Here is a 17,399-nt window from a genome sequence, read left to right as displayed (position 1 = left end):
TGCTGGATCATACCAATAGTCCATCTAGTCCAGCCTCCTGTCTCACACAGTGGCCAAGCAGTTCCTTAGGAGGGCCAACAACAGGGCAGAGAGGCCAAGGCCTTCCTAAGAACATCAGAACAGCCCTGCTGGATCAGACCAGGGGGTCTATCTAGTCCAGCATCCTTTCTCATATAATGCCCAACCAGTTCTTCTGGAGGACCAACAACAGAGCATAGAGGTCTATAGAGGTTTAGTGCCTCTGGATGTGGAGGTTTCCCTTAGTCACCATGGTTAGGAGCCACTGATAGACATCCTCCAGGAATTCATCTAATCCCCTTTAAAAGCTGTTCCCCCTCCTCCTTGTGGCCATCACCACATCCTCTGGCAATAAATTCAATATTTTAATCACTCTCAGCCCCTAAAGTGCTACCGTTTTCTGTCTGTCCTGAACCCCCTTCCCATCAGTGTCATTGGATGCCCTCAAATTCTAGGGTTTTGGGAGAGGGAAACAAAGTTTTCATTGTTAATGCATTATTTTATCTATCATCTCCCCCCTCGAGTAATCTCTTTTCTAAACTGAAAAGTCCCAGACCTTCATCCTTTCCTCCTCGGGAAAGTACTGCAACCCCTCATCATCTTGGTTGCCTTCTTCTGGATTTTTTTCCCAACCGCCCTGAGCCTCAGGGGTGGATGGTATATAAATACAACAAACAAACAAACAAATAATAAACTTCCAGCTCTTCTTCCAAGCCACCTTTAGCTCTCTGGGAGACTAATGGCTTCCCTCCAACCTGAGTCTGCTTTCCAGGGATATTAAAATCTAGCACCAGGACATACAGGCTGCGGCCACAGCAGTAGTAGCAGCATCTCTCTGAGTGGCCTTCATTATGCTGAGTGCTGAAGGAGAAACGGCACCCTCCCAAACAGCCTAATGCCTAGAAAATCTTGAAAACGACGGTAGGAAATAATATGAATAGAAAATCGAGCTGCGCTTTCCCGGAGTGGCCTCAAGTGACTCTTTGGGTTGCTTAACTCACAGAAGATTTTCACATTACCATTCTAAACTGGTTGTTTTTTGTTGTCAGCCTGATTTCGAGTAAAACGGCGGAGAGACATGTTTCATGCAGTGGGTTTCCTTCTGTTGACGAGCTGTCGCTTAAGCGCTATGGCCATTCCCCCTGCCCTTTTTTTCACCGCATGATTGTCCATGTTTTTCTTTTTTTTAAACCTTCTAAGTTGAGTGCTATAACACTGTATTGCTATATTGGTTTGGTGCTATAGCACTCAACTTAGAAGGTTAAAAAAGGTCCACGGAAGATTACACAGCGGAAAAGGGGGGGGGGAAGCAGTGTTGTAGGAAGCATTGTGGAACAGCACAAGGGAAATAAACTTAAGTCTATACAGGGCGAAATACAATTTTTAAAATATATTTCTTAATCAATTTTTTATAATGCAGTATTTCTTAATCAAATTAAAAATCCAGGGTTTTTAGCGTAGCCTTGATAAAATCAATACGTACGTACACACTAATGCTTCCACTGACTAGACACACTGACCAGACATATATGAAGGGCCTTTTTGCATGCCATAAATATAGTGATATGCTTACCTGGGGAAGAGACTACATTTTTGGCATTTCGCTTGATGTCACCAACATCCAGCATCCCAGCAGCAAACCGCTAGCTACATCCTCCATTTGAAAGCGCTATCTGGAGAATTGCATAAAGTGGATTCCCCAACCTAAAAAGCACGAGCTACAGGAGAGCAACCAGCAGGCCACATGCTAAAGAAATGTATGGAGGCAAAGAAGCGCTATCTCTGCCTCCAATGTCCTGCCGTCGTACCTGCCTCCCTCTCCCTTCTCCCAGGGACCTTTTTTTTAAAAAGCAAACTGCCTGGAGCAACGAATAGGCATACAAGTATGCAGGCAACAGCAAAAAAAGTACCCCCCCTCCCAATCAGGAATGAGATTTTTTTTTTCAGTATCAAGACTCATGAGTCCATAATGGGTAGCATTCAAAAAGCACTATGCATCTATGATTAGATGCATAGGCGTTTCAACAGAGAAGGATTGAATTCTTTAAACATTTTTTAAATATAAATGTTAAATGCATGGTCATATTGACCCGCCTCACCTCCCACAATGGCCAATGATGTGCTTGGAGGGGGTGGGAAGGGGAGGGGCCTCCAGGTAGGTGTGTCCACAGCTCTGCTTCCCAACCATATTCAGCACGATTGCATCACTTCTGGGGTTTCTCAAAGCCTGCAGAATGTTTCAGGGGTTTCGCAGTGGTAAAAAAAAAGTCGAGAAAGGCTGCTCTGTATGATTCAGAAGAAGAAAGAAAAAAAAAATCAAGAGAACTCCAAGTGAACGCTACCTCACTTCTTAAACGGCATTCTTTCCCTCCCCTCCTCAATAAACTACTAGCTGCCGATTGTCAAGGAGTTGACTGCAGGTGGATTATCTCTTTAAAAAAAACACACACCAGAGAATATGTAACATCACATAAAGAGAAAAAATAGTCCCTTAAATTAATCATGGCATGTCCTCTGTGCAAAGAAGAACAAAGCGCGGTTTCCCGGTGAAGGGAAGGAGCCGTAAATGAGGAATGAAGAACAATTTATGGTATTCGGGGAGAAATCTGGAAGGGCCCCCCTAAATAAGATGAGAAAGCTATTTGCCTGGGGTTGGTTCCTCTTCTTAAAAAGCCCAGGGATAGCAGGGGATCATCTACAATGCTTTCACTGAGATGGCATCTTTTCTCTCATCCTTTCTTCTCATTACATTCAACTGCAGAATCCTGAAAGGCAAAATGAGTGATATTATTTCCTTTGGGGGGGTTACCTTTGGGGGGGCCCCAAAGTATTTTCCCAGAGAAGTTCCTTACCAAAAGGACACTAGAACAGGGGTAGTCAACCTGTGGTCCTCCAGATGTCCATGGACTACAATTTCCATGAGCCCCTGCCAGCAAACGCTGGCAGGGGCTCATGGGAATTGTAGTCCATGAACATCTGGAAGACCACAGGTTGACTACCCCTGCAGTAGAAGATCTCTGTTCTGGGAGATCACTGGGACTAAGGTGGCCAGCTCTGGGTTGGAACTATCTGGAGACTTTGGGTGTAGAGCCAGAAGTGGGTGGGATTTGGGGAAGGGCGGGGCCTCAGTGGCATGGGGTCCTCCCTCCAAAGCAGCCATTTTCTCCAGGGGAATTGATCTCTTTCATCAGGAGATAAGCTGTAATTCCAGGGGATCCCCAGGTCCTACCTTGAGACAGAGTTGCTAACTCTGGGTGTGGAAATACCTGAAGACTTTGGGGGTGGAGTCGGGAGTGGGTTGGATTTGAGGATTTGGGGTGGGGAGGAAACTCAGTGGAGTATAATGCTAGGGAATCCAGAATTTTGATTTGGGACCTTGGCTCGGTGGTAGAGCATCTCCTTGGCTTGCTAAAGGCCCAAGGTTCAATCCCCGGCATCTCCTGTTGAAGAGGACCAGGAAGTCGCATTGTGCTGCTGCCAGTCTGAGTAGACAATACTGGCCTTGATGGACCAAGAGTCTGATCTGGTAGAAGGACATTAAGATTGTCCAGCTCAAATAAATTAGTGATCCCTGGCCCAAAAGAAGTGTGTCTGGCTTCAACCAGGGCCAAGGCCTTTTCAGCACTGGCTCCAACCTGGCAGAGTGAGCTCCCGGAAGAGCTAAGGACCCTGGTGGAACTGGGGCCTGTAAGATGGAGCTCTTTCACCAGGCATTTGGTTGCGGCCAATGGACAGCAAAATGGCTTGGTTGATACCACAGAATTATAGAATCATAGAGTTGGAAGGGGCCATACAGGCCATCTAGTCCTACCCCCTGCTCAACGCAGGATCAGCCCTAAGCATCCTAAAGCATCCAAGAAAAGTGTGTATCCAACCTTTGCTTGAAGACTGCCAGTGAGGGGGAGCTCACCCCCTCCTTAGGCAGCCTATTCCACTGCTGAACTACTCTGACTGTGAAAATTTTTTCCTGATATCTAGCCTATATCTGGGCCTCCTCTGCATGGATACGCCCCTGTTGCCACCTCAGATTTTTCAGTGTTTGTCTTAAAGGTGCTACTGGACTCTGATTTTATTGTTCTACTTCATACCAACACGGCTACCCATTTGAATCTGTCTAAGCCAGGCTTTCTCAACCAGGGTTTTATGGGGTTTCTTGACAGCCCTGGAAGGGTTTCTTGAACGGGTGGGAGTTCATTCATTTTAAATATATTTTTTTAAATGTGTCAAACATTTATCGGATAGTCATATCAACCTGGCTACCCCTCCCAAAATGGACAGTGATGGGCCTGGGGGTGGGTGGGAAGGGGAGGGCCCCCAGGTGGGCTTGTACACAGCTATGCTTCCCAACCATGTTCTGAAGAATTGTACCGCTTCTTGGGTTTCTCGTAGCCTGGCAATGTTGGAAGCCACACCAGCCTGGCATGTCGGGAGGGGCAGGGGATGGATGGGTGGGTGGGTAGGTAGGTAAGTAGGTAGGTAGATAGATGGATGGATGGATAGATGGATGGTAGATAGATGGAAGGATGGATGGATGGATGGATGGATGGATGGAGGGAGGGATGGACTGAGGGGGAGGGAGGGAGGGATAGAGGGACGAAGAGAGGGAGGGAGGGAGGGAGGGATGGATGGATGGATGGATGGAGGGAGGGAGGGAGGGAAGGAGGGATGGAGAGAGAGAGAGAGAGAGTGATGGATGGATGGAGGGAGGGAGGGATAGAGGGAGGGAGGGAGGGATGGACAGAGGGAGGGGGATGGAGAGAGAGAGAGAGAGAGAGAGAGAGAGAGAGAGAGAGAGAGAGAGAGAGAGATGGATGGAGGGAGGGAGGGAGGGAGGGAGGGAGGGACGGACGGACGGACGGATGGACGGAGGGGGATGGAGAGAGAGAGAGAGAGAGAGAGAGAGATGGAGGGAGGGAGGGAGGGATAGAGGGAGGGAGGGAAGGACGGAGGGACGGACGGAGGGACGGACGGAGGGGGAGGGAGGGAGGGAGGGATGGAGGGAGGGATGGAGGGAGGGAGGGAGGGAGGGAAGGAGGGAGGGAGAGAGAGAGAGAGAGGGAGAGAGAGAGAGAGAGAGATGGATGGATGGATGGAGGGAGGGAGGGAGGGAGGGACGGAGGGACGGAGGGAGGGGGATGGAGAGAGAGAGAGAGAGAGATGGATGGAGGGAGGGAGGGAGGGAGGGATAGAGGGACGGACGGAGGGACGGACGGACGGACGGAGGGATGGACGGAGGGGGATGGATGGATGGATGGATGGATGGATGGAGGGAGGGAGGGAGGGAGGGAGGGAGGGATAGATGGATGGATGGATGGATGGATGGATGGATGGATGGATGGATGGATGGATGGATGGATGGATGGATGGATGGATGGATGGATAGATAGATAGATAGATAGATAGATAGATAGATAGATAGATAGATAGATAGATAGATAGATAGATAGATAGATAGATAGATAGATAGATAGATAGATAGATAGATAGATAGATAGATCCATGTGCACGTGTGACAGTATGACACAGGGGTTGATGCACTGAATAAAGATATTGACCTGATTTTCTGCTTCCAAGACCACTGGCCTCTGCTCCTCCAATCGCTTTAACTGACCAACACGCATCATTGCAGGCATGGAGTTTCCTAACCCTAGGGTAATTTTCTGACATCCCCTCCTCTGCATTGTGCTCGGAGGGGATGCGGGGAGGGCAATCATCTCCCCCCCCCCCGGCTCATCCTATCATGTTAATTACGTTACTCCGTTGACATAATAAACACTACAGATGAATCCAGAATGGATTATTTACGACGCCACCTGAACTCAAAGTAATTATAACCATGTAATTTCGCTCTCTCCCCCTCTCTGTCGTTTCAGATAGAATGTCATATTTCAAATCATTCCAGTCCACACCCATCTCTGGTTCTGTCTGCCCTCTAATAAATTGTGATCCTCTTTCTGCAGGTAATATATCAGCGGAGGTCCCCAAGGGAAGGAACTGTGGGCTTGTCAGGAAAATCCATAAATTAATTTATATATAAACAGAGACAAGGAGCTCTTAGCACTGGGGGCCAGAACTCAATTTGCGGCAAACGGTTCTGTGTTTTCAGACATCAATATGTGGTGTGGGGTGGGGTGTGGGGGTGTGGGTGGGGGTTGCCTCCTTGTTCTTCGGAGAATGAAGCGTTTTTATCTCTCTCAGTCTTCTGGCTTTCAACCACGAATTTTCCAATCATGGATATTGAATATGTTACAGCAAACCGGCAAGCTGCCAGTGGCTAACCGGTAGCAAATGGAAGGAAGATCCTGAGATTTAGCATTAATAGCAAAGAAGAATAATCTCTGGACACACTTGAATAACGTTTTCAGAGAGTTGGCTTTTATACCCCGCTTTTCACTCCCTGAAGGAGTTTCAAAGCGGTTTACCATCGGCCACTCTTCTACTCCCCGCAACACCCTGTGAGGGAGGTGGGGCTAAGAGAGCTCTGAGAGAACTGCTGGCTGCATGTGGAAGAGGATTGTGGAATCAAACCCAGTTCTCCAAATTAGAGGTCTCTGCTCTTTTCCATGACACCACAACAGGACCCATTCTGTATGGCCATGTCTTCTTTCTTTCTGGTAGATGTTTCTCCTGCCGTTCTGCCAAAGAGCCCAAACTGGCATAGATTGTGCTCCCAAACTGCAAATGTTTTTGAGGTAGGCTGGAATTGCTGCACCAAAGTGGCCTGGAGTCCAAGCCCCGTGAGGAAAGGCTGAGGGGCTTGGGAATGTTCAGCCTGGAGAAGAGGAAGTTGAGAGGGGACAGGATGGATCTCTTGTCACTTGGAGGGCAGGGAGGCGTTTCTGTTGGCAACACAGATTGGAACCCATGGTAATGGCTTTAAACTCCATGTAGATATGAGGGGGAGGGGAATTTACAGTCAGGATAGTTCAGCAGTGGAATGGGTTGCCTAAGAAGGTGGGGAGCTCCCTCTCAATGGCCGTCTTCAAGCAGCAGCTGGACAGATCCTTCTTCTGGATGTGTGAGGCTGATCCTGCATTGAGCAGGGGGTAGGACTAGATGGCCTCTATGGCCCCTTCCAGCTCTAGGATTCTAGGAGTCTAGTTCAGCAGTGGAATGGGCTGCCTAAGGAGGTGGGGAGCTCACCCTCACTGGTGGTCTTCAAGCAGTGGCTGGACAGATCCTTCTCCTGGATGCTTGAGGCTGATCCTGCATAAAGAAGGGGTTGTACTAGTTGGCCTGTGTGGCCCCTTCCATCTCTAAGACTCTATGATTCTAAAGCTTCTCAGCAAATATCATGGTAGAACAGGGAGTTGTTTTCTCTTCACAATATTTAGTTGCCAACTCCAGCTTGGAAAATTCAAGATTTGGGGGTGGAGCCAAAGGAGGGGAGAGTTTGGAGAGGGATCTTAGCAAGATACAATGCCAGTTGCCCTCTAAAGCAGCCATTTTCTTCAAGAGAACTGATCTCTGCAGTCTGGAAGCGAATTGTTATTCTGGGGACTGGCTGGGTCCCACCAGGATGTCGGCAATTCTACTATCAAATGAAAAGAATGTCCTATCCTCCACCTTTGTTTCCATTTTGCAGAACTTGCCAGACTAAAACAATATTCTCTGAATATCATCCTTTATTCAGTCAACTGTCCAGCAAAGAAACAAACCAACCCAGAAATCAAGCACGAGGGGAGAAAAAGCACAGTATCAACCAGCAGCTCTCCCAGGCACCAGAGAACTCTGCAGTCTGCTAGCAATATAACAAAGCTTTGCTACTAAGCATGAGATGTTGGAAATTTCTATCTGCAAGTAAAAAGGTAACAAATAATTTGTTTGGGCAATGAGAAGAACTGAAATGTCCAAAATGCAAAGTCAACAGGGTGAAAATTAGACTCTAGGGGTCATCGGTGGAGCAAACGTGCTAGTAATACAATTGACTAGGAGTTCTCCTTCAGCCAGGCTTGCCAAACCTCCAAGGAAATTCTTGGAGGTTTGAGGGGTGGAGACTGGAGGGCAGGGTTTGGAGAGGGCAGGGACCTCCACATGGTATTCAACCAGAGTCCACCCTCCAAAAGCAGGCATTTCCCCTAGGGTGACTGATCTCTTATATCTGGACAGGAGTTGGAATCCTGGGAGATCTCCAGGCCTCCCCTGTAACCTGGCAACCTTACTTTCAAGTCCACCAGAGTCCGTTCCTTTTCTTTTCGAAGAAAATAGCTGGTGCGGTTGTACCCTGCTTTTTACTACTTGAAGGAGGCTCAAAGTAGCCTACAAGTACCTTTCCTTCCTCTACCCACAACAACCCTGTGAGGTAGGTGGGGCTGAGAGAGCTCTGAGAGAACTGGGACTGGCCCAAGGTCACCCAGCTGGCTGCATGCGGAACAGCGGGGAATCCAATGCAGTTATCCGGATTAGAGGCCACCGCTCTTAACCGCTACACCGAGTACTTTAAAAGGGGGGGCATTGTTTTGGAAAAGTCAAGGCCCTTTGGAATTGTGTCAAGAGTTCGAATCCTGCCTTTGTCCCCACTGAGGAAGGCTCGTGGCGGCACTGCGACCAAGTTTCCAGCTGGCACTTGGCTGGTGGCACCGAACCCTTCTAAGGTTTCCATGACATCATGCAGTAGCCGGAGAGCCCATCAGTTAATTAAATACTATATCCATGCGTTCTAGTTAATTGATGCTTCCTTTATGCGGCGCATTGTGCGGCAGCCTGGCATTGTTTCTCTCTCACTGAGCAAACACAGAGGAAGAGGGAAGACACGCACACTCGCACCCACCCACAGATGTTGCGTCCCTGGCAAGGGCAGAACGGCTGGCAGAACTGCTGCCTACATCAGGGGCAGTCAACCTGTGGTCCTCCAGATGTTCATGGACTACAATTCCCATGAGCCCCTGCCAGCTGACGCTGGCAGGGGCTCATGGGAATTGTAGTCCATGAACATCTGGAGGACCACAGGTTGATTACCCCTGGCCTACACAGTCCCATGGCAGGAAAAGGTGGAATTTCTGTAGGAGCAGGCCACGTTCATTTCCCTTAACAGTATGCAAACTGAGCCTCTAGGAACGCCCGTTTTCCCTCCCTATCTGAGCGTGGATCCTTTTGTGACAATTCTGGCAGTTTGGGGAAGACAGGGACCTCAGCAGGGAACAATGCCGTAAAGCCCAGCCTCAGAGCAGCCGTTTCCGCAAGGGGAAGTGATCTTTGCTGTCTGGGAAAAGATCAGCTTTTTTGCAGGGCCTGCGAACGGGAGCTCCTCCATCAGGCAGTAGTGGTTAGGAGTGCAGACTTCTAATCTGGCATGCCGGGTTCGATTCTGCACTCCCCTACACGCAGCCAGCTGGGTGACCTTGGGCTCGCCATGGCACTGATAAAACTGTTCTGACTCTCAGCCTCACCTCCCTCACAGGGTGTCTGTTGTGGGGAAAGGAAGGGAAGGCGACTGTAAACCGCTTTGAGCCTTCTTTGGGTAGAGAAAAGCGGCATATAAGAACCAACTCTTCTTCTTCTTCTTCTTCTTCTTCTTCTTCTTCTTCTTCTTCTTCTTCTTCTTCTTCTTGTAAGCTAAAGCCGCACAATTCTTTGGGAGCTTTGCACTATAGTCCCAGCAATCGTGATTAATTATAACCCGCGTTAAAAAGACTATGAGCCGCATGACGATTTTATTCCTCTGCTGCATTTAAACCGTGTATTCTTTGGCTCACTCGAATGTCTTCCCACCGCCCTCAGTTGATGTTTTTGTTACATTTTTATACTGCAATCACTTGGGTTCTTTTCTGCTCTTAATTTCCCGTCGTAAGCCACCTGGAGTGATATTTTAATAGCAGAAAGGCAGGGCATAAAACTTAGGTGCGAGTAAATAAACAAATAAATAAGCTTTGGATTCAGCAGGCCCCAGCTTAAAATAACGAGGCTGGCAATTATAACAGCAATTAATCATGATTAAGTGTTGTGCGCAACAGGCTTATGGCGAAACCCTCGAGGGGTTTCCAAGGCCGGAGATGAGCGGAGGTGGTTTGCCATGGCCTTCATAGTGACCTGAGCCCCCCTGGTGGTAGAGTTGCCAACTTCCAGGTGGGACCTGGAGATCTCCAGACTGCAGAGATCCGTGTGGTGTGCTGGCCAGCAGGGGGACTTACCAGGCCAAAGGAGAAGGCCTTGACCTGGGGGCTGTTGCCGCACAGGAAGTGACATCATCACGCCAGAAATATCTGGGTGATGTTCTGGTATCTGAGGGAAACCACTTGGGTAGAAGCTGGTTTTACCAGAGCGTCTGCCCAAACACCAGCCTTTCAACTGGGGGTCCTTGGATGGAATAGGGGGGTTCTTCCCTGGCCTCAACCGTACGCTTGGCAGAAGAGCTCCATCTTGCAGGCCCTGCGGAAAGCTGACAACTCCAGCAGGGCCCTCAGCTCTTGGGGCCAGGACCGAAAAGGCCTTGGGACAATTACAAAGAAGAAAGCCAACAAAAATAACAAAAAAAGCAATTCCTGGTTTCACAAGCATTTAAAGCAGGGGTAGTCAACCTGTGGTCCTCCAGATGTCCACAGACTACAATTCCCATGAGCCCCTGCCAGCGTTTGCTGGCAGGGGCTCATGGGAATTGTAGTCCGTGGACATCTGGAGGACCACAGGTTGACAACCCCTGATTTAAAGAATTCACCCCAGCATCTTTGAAATTCCTCAATCGGTCTTGTTCTCTCAGCTTCTCACACCATGAGTCCAGCTGGGGCTCGTGCTGTTGTTCTCATCCGGAGGCTATGAAAAGTCTCCCTGCCCTTGTTGAGTAGAAAAAGAATTCTGCTTCTTCTCTAGGGAGGCCTGCTGGGAAAACACTCAATAACACAGACTTTTGACACCGATTTACATTTAAATGCAGTTTGTAATTTGTCATGAACTTTTATCCAAATGTTTTTTTATAACTAATTTGCAGTTCTACCACACATGAAAAAAAGGAACCAACAGACTCGTGACATTTCCAAAATTGACCATCAGGTTGGCTGGTCTTTTTCTTTATGGCTTTAGGTGTTAGATAACAACGGAAAAAACATTTTATGCCAGTTTTCTCTCAAAGCCTGACATTCCGTTAGTTTTCATGTTTTACACCGTAGCTGTTCCCTATCTCACCTCCTGTGCAAGGCCAGCAATGAGACCTCTTTATCTTCAAAAGTCCCCCTCCATCTCCTGCTGGTGACCCTAGACTTCCTTGGTGGTCTCCCATCAAGTAGTAACCTGGCCTGATTCTGCTTAGCTTCTATGAGACCAGGGTGTATTCTCCACGGGCTTTTTACCCACTCCCAGCTTGAATAAATCCCTCCCGTCTAGTCCCATTGTATACGGCACTGGTCAGACCACACCTGGAGTCCTGTGTGCAGTTCTGGAGGCCTCACTTCAAGAAGGACGTAGATAAAATTGAAAGGGTACAGAGGAGAGCGACGAGGATGATCTGGGGCCAAGGGACCAAGCCCTATGAAGATAGGCCGAGGGACTTGGGAATATTCAGCCTGGAGAAAAGGAGGTTGAGAGGGGACATGATAGCCCTCTTTAAGTATTTGAAAGGTTGTCACTTGGAGGAGGGCAGGATGCTGTTCCCGTTGGCTGCAGAGGAAAGGACACGCAGTAATGGGTTTAAACTTCAAGTACAACGATATAGGCTAGATATCAGGAAAAAAAATTTCACAGTCAGAGTAGTTCAGCAGTGGAATAGGCTGCCTAAGGAGGTGGTGAGCTCCCCCTCACTGGCAGTCTTCAAGCAAAGGTTGGATACACACTTTTCTTGGATGCTTTAGGATGCTTAGGGCTGATCCTGCGTAGAGCAGGGGGTTGGACTAGATGGCCTGTATGGCCCCTTCCATGATTCTATGATTCTATGATTCTATGATTATACACTGAATTCAATTTCCATTTTGATTTTGGGTGCTTTAAATTTCCCCTCTGCATGATTGATTCGTGGTGACCCTACCTTTCCCCTGCGATATCCAGAAGTGGATATAAGCATCGCTATTTGAAAATTCACCATCAGTAAGTCTGTAGATTTCTCCTTTTTGTGAATTAGCTTCCTGCTCCATGCCTCATAGCAAAGCAGACTTCCCTGATTGGCCAGGGCGTCAGTTCAAAGTCTTCCTGGATACAAGGCTTCCCTCTCTGTCTTAAAGTCACTGTGCTCCAGAAGCCCTAACTTCTGTCAGCAGAGATTTGCTTCTTGGATTTATTTCCCCTCCTCTACTGTCTCCAGTCCTCCCCCCCCTTCAAGAAAAGAAAGATAGAGATTCCTGCTGCGCTTGGCTCCTCTCCCCACTCTGAGCTTCCTCAATCAAGTGCAGAACACTTTCTGTTTCAATGGGGGGGGGGGTGGATAGAGGAAGACCCGAGTTCAAATAGATCTGAATTCAGCAGGATCCACAATGGAAATAAACAAAGTAAGTGCAGAATCAGCCCAGGTTATCCTGGGTCATCTAGCTCAGGGGTAGTCAACCTGTGGTCCTCCAGATGTTCATGGACTACAATTCCCATGAGCCCCTGCCAGCAAACACTGGCAGGGGCTCATGGGAACTGTAGTTCATGAACATCTGGAAGACCACAGGTTGACTACCCCTGATCTAGCTCATGGTGAAAACTAATTTTCTTACATAATGCAAATCATGCACAATAATACCCCCAAAATGAATACTTTTTTCTAAATTTCCTTATGGAGTTGGATTTCCTCTCCCCCTCCCGAAAATAAATAATAGGTTTAAAGGTTCCCTACAGGGGGAAGGAAACAAACTCTCAACTCTCATTGCAAAAATTATATTTACCTCTGAGCGGATTTGCAATTTGCCCGACGTGAATGGTTATTAGGCTGCCGCATTAGTTTGTTTTTCTTGTCACCAATGACTTAAATGAGCAGAAAAAAGACATTGTTCTCTCCTTTCGTTTCAGCGGGCGCCACCTTGCAGGTTCATTTTCTTAAATGTGGTTTTACCGGCTTCTGCTACCTGCTGCTGGAAAGATTTGGGGAAATACGTCAGGTCCAAAACAAAGCAATTGAACAAACCATCTCCTTGTCTCACAGCCATCCCATACCTATTAAAACAAAAATGGGTTTTTAAAGTCCAAATGATAGTTGTCAGAACATACAGAGGCCTATGCAACTAGCACTGTTACTTACAGGAAAACCACGAGCAGACCCAGACTCTAACTCCCTTCTCCATTGTTTGCCTAAGTACCTCATATTTCAAGGTATACTGCCTCTGAACATGGAGGTTCCATTTAGCTATCATAGCTAATAGTCCTTGGCAAAGCTTGTTGGAATATGCAGGATCAGTAGTGTGCATGATTCAAAGAGATTGTGGAATGTCCTACAAGTGACATAAAGGGAGATATGAAGTTAGCATATTCAGATTAGGAAATTCCTGATATTTTTAAGATAGCTTCCTCCTGTGTCCTGTTTTGCTCAGTGGGAACCTCTCGGCTCCTTTGAGCGTGCTTCCTCCCTGCTCACCTTCAGAACGGACAGAATGAATGCAGAACAGCAGTGAAGAGTTAGCGAAGACTCAATCTCTCTCCTCTCTCCTTACAAAATTATTTCTCTTCTTAATAAACTATATTCTTTTTAAGCACTTCTGGTGCTTGACACCATAGAATCATAGAATCATAGAGTTGGACGGGACCTCATAGGTCATCTAGTCCAACCCCCTGCACTATGCAGGACACTCACCACCCTATTGCTCATCCACTGTCACCTGCCCACCCCCTTGAGCCTTCACAGAATCAGCCTCTCCGTCAGATGGCTCTCCAGCCTCTGTTTAAAAATCTCCAAAGATGGAGAAAACACCACCTTCCGAGGAAGCCTGTTCCACTGAGAAACCGCTCAGACTGTCAGAAACTTCTTCCGGATGTTTAGATGGAATTTCTTTTGCATTAATTTCATCCCATTGGTTCTGGTCCGTTCGTCTGGGGCAAGTAAGAGCAACTCTGTTCCATCCTCTATATGGAAGCCTTTTAAATACTTGAAGATGGTTATCAGATCCCCTCTCAGTTGTCTCCTCTCCAAGCTAAACAGACCAAGCACCTACAATCTTTCTTCCTACGTCTTGGTCTCCAAACCCCTCACCCTCTTTGTTGCCCTCCTCTGGACATGCTCCAGTTTGACAACATCCCTCTTCAACTGGGGTGCCCAAAACTGAACACAGGACTCCAAGTGAGACCGAACCAGAGCAGAGTAAAGCGGTACCAGTAAAGCTCTTTCTGCATTGCTTTTATACGTTTGTAACTTACTTGCATGGGATTTTAAAAAACCCCGCTCCCCTTGGATTTCTGGGGTAGAAGGCATTGGGCTCAATATCCAGAGCCTGAAAATACATTTTCACCCGAGGCGGAAAACATTAGAAATCTCAACGTTTGCTTGTGTCCGAGATATTTCTCTCCTCCCGGAACATAGCTTCCTGTAGCGAGGTAGATGTTCTCCAAGTTATCCAGTTGGGGTCATAAGTAAGGCCTCCCAATTTGCACAGCTGGGATACCAGACATATGTTGGCTACCCAGGGCAACTATCCAGTGGGATACCAACCACCAGGTGACACCTAGAGATCTCCCAGTATTACAATTGATCTCCGAATGGAGAGGATCAGTTCCCCTGGGGGGGGGGGAAATGGCCATTTTAGAGGATCATGTCTCCACTGAGATCCTTCCCCTCAATGTACCCTGATGGGTTCCCATATCTAGATTACGAAATACCTGGAGACTTTGCGTGTGGAGCTAGGAGTAGGTGGGTTTTGGGGGCATGGAGGGACCTCAATGTTGTATAATGCAATGGGGCCGGACCTCCGAAGCAGCCATCTTCTCCTTTCTCTCTAGTCTGGAGATGACTTGTAATTCCAGGGGATCTCCTGGTCTCACCTGGGGTCTGGCATCCCTGTAACCTGCCCTCCCCAGGCACCAGCTCCCAGTCATTTCCTGACCTAGAGCTGGCAACCCCATCTATCAAGTACCAGATAATTCTGCCATTATATCTCCCTCCCCCTTTGCCACACGTGTATTTACGAGGTTTGCCACTTAGCAGCTATCGCTGTAAAGACAGCATTCCTTCCTTAGGAAAAAAATAAATAAAATCAAATCATCAAAACCTCCTCCATGTCCTTTCTAAAAAGCAACAGGAGTAATAATAATAATAAAAAAATGTACTTGAAAATCCTGCCCGCTGAAATCCACTTTCGAGAACAATTATAAAGCGACTGAATTAAATGACCGGAAGGAAAGGAATTCGGAATTAAGGCTCCGTGTGTTTTTGCTGACAGGCCTGACCTTAATTCCGCACAGTCTCTTGACAGCGAAAAGAAGCTAGCTTTAGGCTTCTGCGCTTCAATTTCCTTATCTTTCAGGAGGCTTTTAGGATGAATTCTCACAGTTACCGAGTGATGGGTTTCTGGGGCTTGAATATTTCATTATTCCTTAATGAAATTTCGGGTGCGGGGGGGGGGAGGGGGGGAGGAAAGAATGGGTACAAGAATTATTATTGGGGATGAAACGAGAGGGAAATCTATTCCTCATCCGACGCTGACGTTTTTTGGGAGACGCTCGAGGCCGGCAACCGCCTTTTCTAAGAAAATGGTGACTTAAGCCTCTGTTTCTTTTGTCTCTTTGGGCTCTCGAGGAAAACAGGGCTTTCAGGTTATTGAAACAACGCGAAAACCTAGCGTACCTGTTTGCCAGCGGCCAAGGGGGTAGGGGATAAACAATGAAGGTTCTTCCTGCTCCCCGGGGGAAAAACAACCATTGTCCATCTCTAGAGGCTGACAGTGAGAATCTTTTTTAAACATCTTTTAAAGCTCTGGACTATTGACCAGAGATGTTAAGTTTAAGGTTTGAGCCTTCCCCGGAAAACAAGACGAAGCATCATTTTAAAATATATCTCGGAGAGCAGGCCTCGCCTTCTGGCTGCTGACAAAATGGAGAGGCGGAGGAAGACAGCAGAGGGGGGGGGGCAGATGCTGTGGGGAACATTTCCTTCCCATGAATTTGTTAATGCGTCTTAATCCTGACCCTGTGGCACCCCCTCCTCACTAATTCCATGGCCTCCCATGACCAAAGGATTCCGAAGGCGGCTTTCTTTGTCCCGGGAGGGTTTTCATTTCAAGGGGCAGCATTGCCGCAAAGACCACCGAGCGAATTCCGCTCATGACCTAAATACTGCTCAGGCTGCCATTCTGTAGCGAGGAGCCCCTTTTAGCCAAATAGGACCCGGGGATGAGCTTTTGCGGCCGGCTTTCTGTCCCCCTCCGAAACGACATGGCTCCCCGTAACGTTTGCTCCAAGGAGAATCCTAAGGTTTAGGTACAGTTCGGGCAGTTTACAGCAGGGCAGCCAAATCTTTTTTGTTTGGAGGGCGTCGGTGCAAAATCCTCGTCCCACTTTGCATTTTGTCTTCGGCATTTTTACAAACTGAAATGGGCCCATCGCAAAATGGGTTGTGGCTGGAATATGTCCGTCTCCCCCCTCCAGAGCTGATCTTGACTGCTAAAACACAAAGTTGAGGAATAATATAACGTGATAGAAATGGATTTGCTCCCTTTTTTTGGATAGGAAATAGATTTGCCTCCTTTTTTTGGATAGGAAATAGATTTGCTCCCTTTTTTTGAATAGGAAATAGATTTGCTCCCTTTTTCGATAGAAAATAGATTTTCCCCCTTTTTTTGCATAGGAAATAGATTTGCCTCCCCCTCTTTTTTTTTGGATAGCAAATAGATTTGCCTCTTTTTTGATTTTGACACTGTGAAGCGTCGTCACCCATTCCTTAGCCAATCCTGAGTTAATTTTTTTTAAGAAACCCTACATATTTCAGTGGCCACAGAATCAGAGAAGCAAGACTCCATGTCAAAGGAGATGTCAGCAAAGGATTCCCAAGGAGCACAATCATTATGTTGTGGTGTAGCTTTCAAAGGAGCGGAAAATGCCAGATTAATTATTATAGTTTTATTTATCATCCTCTCCGAGGTATGTGACGGATCAGAAGATGTGTGGGTATGGATGTGGTAAGCTTAAAAATCTTGGTTCATTCTAGCTGGATGCATCTTGAGATCCACCACTGATTTCTTCCAGAGCTCCCTGAGCAAAAATAGAAAGTCCCTGAGTTAAGTGACTATTGGGTGTCAAAAATTATCCCATGTCAGCTGGAGGAGAACACGTCGCACAGGTATGACATTCCAATTCACGTGAGAAATATGACAAAAGTCAGCATTCCCATCTGTCCAGCCCCACATGGATTTGGTGAACCCCCCTCAATGTTCAAAGAGGTCGGTGTTGTCAAAATGCAGTCCTGCAATTGTCATGATAGTTGGATCATTCGTTATTGAGAAGGAATGGATGGTGGGGAGGCCCACAAAAGCCATTTGAGATCGTCCACCTCAAAA

The 17,399-nt window shown here is 47.4% G+C and overlaps 1 long non-coding RNA gene across 1 annotated transcript in view; it reads left to right on the top strand.

The window, feature by feature from the left end:
• The window catches only part of LOC143836495 (uncharacterized), a 56,562-nt gene extending 39,379 nt beyond the window's left edge, over positions 1-17,183 (top strand). Inside the window, exons 3-4 of the long non-coding RNA XR_013230633.1 lie at positions 7,604-7,826; positions 17,089-17,183. This is a non-coding gene — a long non-coding RNA (uncharacterized LOC143836495). The remainder of the gene's footprint in view (positions 1-7,603; positions 7,827-17,088) is intronic.
• The last annotated feature ends 216 nt before the right edge of the window (positions 17,184-17,399 follow it).

This window comes from Paroedura picta, chromosome 4 (assembly GCF_049243985.1).
Source record: "Paroedura picta isolate Pp20150507F chromosome 4, Ppicta_v3.0, whole genome shotgun sequence".
NCBI lineage: Eukaryota > Metazoa > Chordata > Lepidosauria > Squamata > Gekkonidae > Paroedura > Paroedura picta.
This window is presented reverse-complemented; position numbering and strand designations above follow the sequence as displayed.